Raw genomic sequence first — 6,673 nt, 5'->3', positions numbered from 1 at the left:
GAAGGCGGGATGTTTCGTGGTTTCACTCTTCCCCGCGGAGCCAGCGGTGAGTCAGTAACTCTCGTCCACAAAAGCGCCCAGGTTGCTTAGTGGCCCATCCAGCACTCTGCAGCGTGGCCAGCGTCCTTCCAGCCTCCTCGTCCCTGTGGTCAGACGACACCGGGTGTTCTCCAGGGTGGCCTTTCCTGCTGCCCTGCAAAGGTTGGGTGTATCTCAGGTCTGCTTTTGGTGGATAAACTGCAGGTTAGGGGTGGTTCAGACTGTAAAGAGTCTTCAGCCATGCCGGAGACCTGGGTTCAATCCTTGGGTCGGGAAGATCCCCTGGAGAAGGAAATGGCAGCCCACTCCAGTGCTCTAGCCTGGAAAATCCCATGGACGGAGGAGAGTGATAAGTTACAGTCCATGGGGTCACAAAGAGTTGAACACTACTGAGAGACTTTACTTTTACTAGGAGCCCATGCGGGAAACAGATTAATGTGGAAAAAGCTGTGGTTATAAAGGCTTTGCTGGTTTGCAGGGAGAAGCGAAATAGCCAGGCTTGTCCCCTCCCTGCACCCCCCTCACCTCACCAGTTACCCCAGCACTGAGCTGGAGGCATCTCTGAGGCCGGCCCTGAGATCCGGGTTCCTGGCAGATGGGTCTCTCTGGCTGGGGGAGGGTCCCGCAGGCCTCTGGGGGACCCTCAGAGGGAGGAAGAAGCATCACGTGAGCCCATGGGCAGCTGTCACGTAGTCTGCAGGGGGCAGGAGGGCCAGCATCGCAGAATAACAGGTTCAGGCCCGCCAGGTGCAGAGGTCTGCACCCCGGGACCTGAGCAGGTGATTGTGTTAGAAGTTGAGGCTTTTAGAAAGGATCGAGGTGAAGTGGGATCCCTGGGGTGACTTCCATCTCAGTGTGAAGAAAAAATGAGGATAGAGATGCGTGCGGGGGGATGGCTGTGTGAGGACCCGGGAGGAGGTGGCCAGCCACATGCCGGGGGAGAGGCCTGTCCACCCTCGTCTCTGACCTCCCGCCTCCAGGACGGGGGTGGGCGGGGGTTGCATTTCTGTTAGAGCTGCCGAGTCTGTGTTATTTGATTCAGCAGGCAGCTGTAACTGGCCTGTGCAGACCCCGGAGGAATCAAGCAGATACCTAACGTAAGATAGTTTCTAAGGAATATTTTTAAAATGAGGTGAAGTCACAAAGATGAGTAGTAGTAACATGATCAGAAGTGACCCAGCATGTCTGGAAAGGGCCAGTGACAACTTTTAAGAACAAAGAACTCGGCGGGGAGCCTGGAAGCATCCTTGGTCACAGATGACATTTGAGGCTTAGTTGGAGAAATAGCAACACGACAGGGGACCTCAGAAGGTGGGAAGGGTGACAGAGAGATGAAAGGGTGCAGAGGACCAGAAATCCAGCCTGGGTCTGGCAGGGTCCCAGGAGAAGAAAATCGAATGAAGAAAGGTGGTGTGTGACCCCTTGACCCGCCATCCTGCCGACGGGGGTGCGGGGCACGCACAGCACCGGGTGGCTCCATGTGCTGGGAAACCTCGGCCCCTGAGTGGGAGGCTGGCTCAGGACAGGGGACAGAGCGACAGCCCCACCCCCACCAGCTCAGCCACAGGCTCAGTTGTGGAGGCCGTGGGGAGACCAGGCCCAGAGAGGGACTGTCACCTGGAATCAGGCCCCAGGCAAAGCCACCTCTCAGGACAAAGAGGACTGAAAGCGTGAGGGTCTGTTGCCAAGAAACTTTGACAAGAAGAGCCTCTGACGGGCGGACTCCAGGATGGCCCCAGGAGGAAGGTGTGTGACACGGGCGGGGAGCCAGGAAGCTGGTCGATACAGGACTGATGGTGAAACCATTTCATATCAAGCAGTGGACTTGCAGTGTGCTGTCTGATTTGCGTGGGTCAGTGTTTCCAAAAGACGGAACAGCAGGGGGGCAGTGACAGTGTGTTGGTCGTAAAGGGTGATTACATTAATTTTGGTGCCTGTTAGTAGCTGTATGTGGTTAAAAACTCAAGGATTCCTTCACTGAAATTAAAAACTTACACTCTGCAAATGACCCTGTTAATAGAATTAAAAGGCAAGCTACTTACTGGGAGAAAATGTTTGTATATCACATATCTGACATAGGACTTGCATCCTGAATATATTAAGAGCTCTCTAAATCCAGCAACAAGAAAACAAACACTTGAATTAGAAAATTTGGGCAAAAGATTCGAGCAGATCCTTCACCAAGGAAGATACATAAATAGGAAAAAAGGAATAAGAATGCAACTAAGCAGACAAAACTCATTACTGAATAAAAAAGGGGAAAAGAGAAATTAAAATAATATAGAAGACAATAAGATAAATAGAAAACCCGCGGCAAACCTTTGGTATCACATTCAGTAAACAGGTTAATGTGGAATGTGGATGGATCAAAGAGCCCATTAAACATCGAGACTCAACAGAGTGTAGGAAAAAACATCTCTTTGCCATTTAAAACTAATCCAGTGAAACATAAGGACAAGAAGGTGAGAAAGTGTAGAGAAAGACATGGCAGTCAGAGCTGGGAAGAGCGTGAGGGGCTAGCCCTATCAACATCACTCATATAAGTAAATGTCAATATATTAAACAGGACAGCATGGCCGGTTCAGCTCTTCAGAAAGACAAAAAGTCCTGCATCTCTGTACACTTAAAACGAGCTCCAAATGGATGGGTAAAGCCGGAACTGCCTGCCTGCAGAGGGAGTCCATCCTGAGAGTGGAAGGTGTCAGCATGGGCACAGAGCAGGAATTGGTTAAGATGGTGCAGGTTTCACTGATAACCAGCAGCTGACTCACCAGACCCTCAAACAAGTAACACTCAGCAGATAACACCCAGTCTTCTCCAGGACGCCTGGATTTTGATCATGACTTAGGTCGAAGACCAAGTGTCAGCAAACTTCAAAGGATCAGTAAATGGGTGAAACACTGCAATTATTCAAAAATGCAATTAGGAAAATCCTCTCATTAGATAGCATCAGCACAAAAATAAAGAAAAATTTCCTTGTATGTTGGGAAATATTTTAAACAGTTCTAAATAATTGGGAGATCGAAAAAGAATAAATCATTAGCGGATATGTAAAAATACATAATTGAATAATAATGAAAATACTGCATGTCAAAATCTGTGGGGGTACTTCAAAGGAAATTAATAGCCTTAAATGCTTATACAACAAAAAGAGAAAGGCTGGAAATTAATGAATTAAGATATTAAAAAGACATTAAATAAGAGTAAAATGACTGCAGAATAAACCCTGAGAAATTAGAAAGAAGAAGATTATAGAGACAAAGCAGAATTTATTACTGACGCTCCAATACTTTGGCCACCTGATGTGAAGAGCTGACTTAGCGGAAAAGACCCTGATGCTAGGAAAAATTGAGAGCAAGAGGAGAAGGCGGCGACAGAGGATGAGACAGTTGGATGGCATCACCGACTCAATGGGCGTGAATCTGAGCAAACTCCAGGTGCTAGTGAAGGACAGGGAAGCCTGGTGTGCCGCAGTCCATGTAGTCTCAAAGAGTCGGACACGACAGAGCAACTGAATGAGAACAACAAGGGCTGGCTCTTTGAAAAGACCATGAAAATGGACAAACCACTGGTAAGGTTGATCGCACATTGAAGGAACAGATATTCCAAAGTAATGAGAGAATTCTGTGAGTAGGCCTAGGCCAACAAGTTTGGAAACGGGCAAATGGACCGATTTCTAGAAAAGTACAATTTGTCAACACCAACTAAAGGGTAAAAGGATTGGTGGTCCTTGTAACCATTAAAGAAATGGAATGGGTCAGGAAGAGCCCCCTCCACTGTGGAGACTGGCCTTTGATGTATGTTCTACCCAACTTTCAGAGCAGAGATCCAGTCTTGTACAAATGCTCCTGGACCACAGGAAAAAAGGGAAGTTCCTAAATCTGTAACAGTAGGTCGAATCAGAGATGACATACATTCAGGAGAGGGACATCACAGGCCTGTCTGTCTCGTGGACACAGACCATTGGAGCACAGCATGCGCTGACCATGCTGAGCCCTGTGGCCTGCCTTTTGGTGGTTTAGCAGGAAACCCGGAAGCACCCAGTGGCTTTGGGGAAAATAGTGTCCTCCTACCCCCACCCAGGGTGCTGCTTCTGGGGGCAGATGATGGACAATGCTGAGCTGAGAACAGCTCCCTTGTCCCCCGCCCTTGATGGGCAGCAGACAGCGAGAATGCCCGTCCTGGTTCCTGGGTGCTCAGCGGAGGTTGGCCTCCCTACCTCCTGTCCTGCATGCTTTCCACGTCCTCATTGCCCCTTCCCTGAAGGTCTTCACTCAGACATGTGCTCCTCAGAGGCATCCTCGATCCCTCTCACCCTCCCAGCCACACGCCTGCACACGTGCCCTGGGAGTCCTTGTCCTCCTGGGCAGGTGACCTCCACGAGGCTGGGCTCTGGGTGCCCCGGCCCCCAGGACAGTGCTCAGCACGAGCCCGTGCTTGGTCAGCACACACCGCGTGGCTCCTGCACCTCCTGGCTGCCCAGGTGTGGACAAGGCCGGGGCATCAGAGGCACCGGGAGGCAAAACGGGCGTGGTTCTGATCAGGAAGATTAGAGGTGCAGAAAGAAGGGAGGTCTCCAGTAGGCCGGGCCCGGTGTCCGCTGCAGGCCTGAGGAGCGAGGGCACCTGAACTCATCCAAGTCCAGCAAAGGGCAGGACTCACGAAGGGCCCTCCGGGCAGCCTGGCCCAGGCCCGGAGCCTCCAGGGAGAACGAGGAGGGACTCCCAAGCCGGAGCCCTCTGTCCTGTCCCCAGTGACCTGAGAGCCATGAGGCCTCGCCCGGGCAGTGGGTGTGAGCCCTGCTGCCCTGGCCGGGCTGGGAGCCCGCCCTGGGGGAGGGGAAGCTGCCTTTTAATTTGGAGGTGAGCTGGGTAAATAAGCAGCGATTGGATTTGCCAAGGCCCGAGCCCCTGGGTACCGAGAACACTGGAGAATCTCATTCTCATAATCGCATTGTTATAGATTCTCCCTTCCGTCTGCTGAGAAATGTAAATGTGAGTTGGGTTCCAGGTGCGGGGAGGGACAGCTGGCGGGGCCACAGAGCTGGGGGCAGGAGAGTGGTCCTCACTTGGGCCTTGGTCTGGGCCCCAGGCCGGGCCCTTTCCCACCCTGCTCTGTTTGCTCCTCCAGTCCCTCTCGAAGTGATCGCCAGCAGAGACAGAACCCCAGCAAACATTTAAACCTGTCTGCTCATTACTGGGCTCACTGCGCCTGGGTGGATGGGCAGAGGTCACGGGCATAGTACAGAGAAACTGGGGAGCCCTGCACCCCGCTGTGCCCCACCTGCCCCTGCGTCCTTGGCAACTCGGAGCAGCTTCAGGTTGGGTGGGTCTGCGTTCAAGCCTGTGGCCTAGCTTCAGCGCAACTCTGTGGGCTGTCCCTACCCGCCACCGAACCCCCCCCGCCCCAGCTCTCCGACAGGCGTGGGGACCAGACCTAGGTGGGGGGCAGTTGGAGCCCACAGGCAGGAGGGAGTAGCTTATTTCCTGGGGCCCAATGTGGGCGACTGCAGCCTTGAGCTCCTGTGGGCCTCTCCCAGCGAGGCCCGCTCACCCTTTTTTGACCCGGGAAGAAGTCTGCTCAGGGGAGGTGAGCCTGTTCTTGGGGGTGGGCTCAGCCCTGATTTGGGACCCCCTCCCGAGTTCTTCCTGCTGCACTAATCTCACGAGTAGAGCTCCCTTTGAGTGTAGGAGTCCAGCTGGGCGCTGGTGGCCAGCCTGGCACACGCCCCAGATTTGTAGACCAGGGTCAGGGATGTCCTTGAGGCCTTAGAGGAAGTGCTACAGAGATGGCTGAAATGCCAGCCCCGTGGGCCAGACCTGGATGGAGGATAAATCCCCACAGCCTCCCAAGGGGGAAGGAAGTGTCTCAGGGCGGTGCGTGCAATGCTCGGTCACTCAGTCATGTCTGACTCTGCAACCCCATGGACTGTAGCCTGTCAGGCTCCTCTGTCCCTGGAATTCTCCGGGCAAGAATACTGGAGTGGGTTGCCATTTCCTTCTCCAGGGGATCTTCCTGATGCAGGGTTTGAGCCCCTGTCTCTTTTGTCTCCTGCACTGGCAGGTGGATTCTTTACCACTGAGCCACCTGGGAAGCCCCTGAGGGGTGGTGGGACTGTCTTAAGCTAGAAGTGCCTGCTTCCTGCTTCCCTCCAACCCTGAGGGGTACCTTTGAGCCCCCAAGATGAGAAGAGTCTCAACCCCTGCTCAGATGAACCCCATGAGGCCAGATGGTGAAGGCTCGTCCAAGACTCCAAGACACACAGCCAGCGCTGCTCACAACCCGGGGGGGGGGGCACGGGGGTGGGCAGGCCCTCGGGTGGCGCCCGTTGTGTGCGTGTGCTCAGGCATGTTGTGCTGTGCATGGAGTTTATGTGTGTTCACGTGTGTGTTGTATGTGCCTGTGCACTGGTGTGCAGAGGTGTGTGCCCCTAGCTTGCCTCCTGGACAGAGTTGGGAGCCCAGAGATAGGCGTGGTCCACTTCCTGGATGGGGCGCCAGGTGTGCAGAAGAGCTCCAGGAGGCAGCTGGTCTGCAGGAGGCAGAAGAGAGAGCTGGACTCTGGGCAGAGGAAGAGCTGGACGCCCGGGGCCAGGCCTCCAGCCTCTGCACTTACCACCCTGCCCCAGGAGGAG

The sequence above is a fragment of the Bubalus bubalis genome, chromosome 15 (assembly GCF_019923935.1).
Source record: "Bubalus bubalis isolate 160015118507 breed Murrah chromosome 15, NDDB_SH_1, whole genome shotgun sequence".
NCBI classification, from domain to species: Eukaryota; Metazoa; Chordata; class Mammalia; order Artiodactyla; family Bovidae; genus Bubalus; species Bubalus bubalis.
This window is presented reverse-complemented; position numbering follows the sequence as displayed.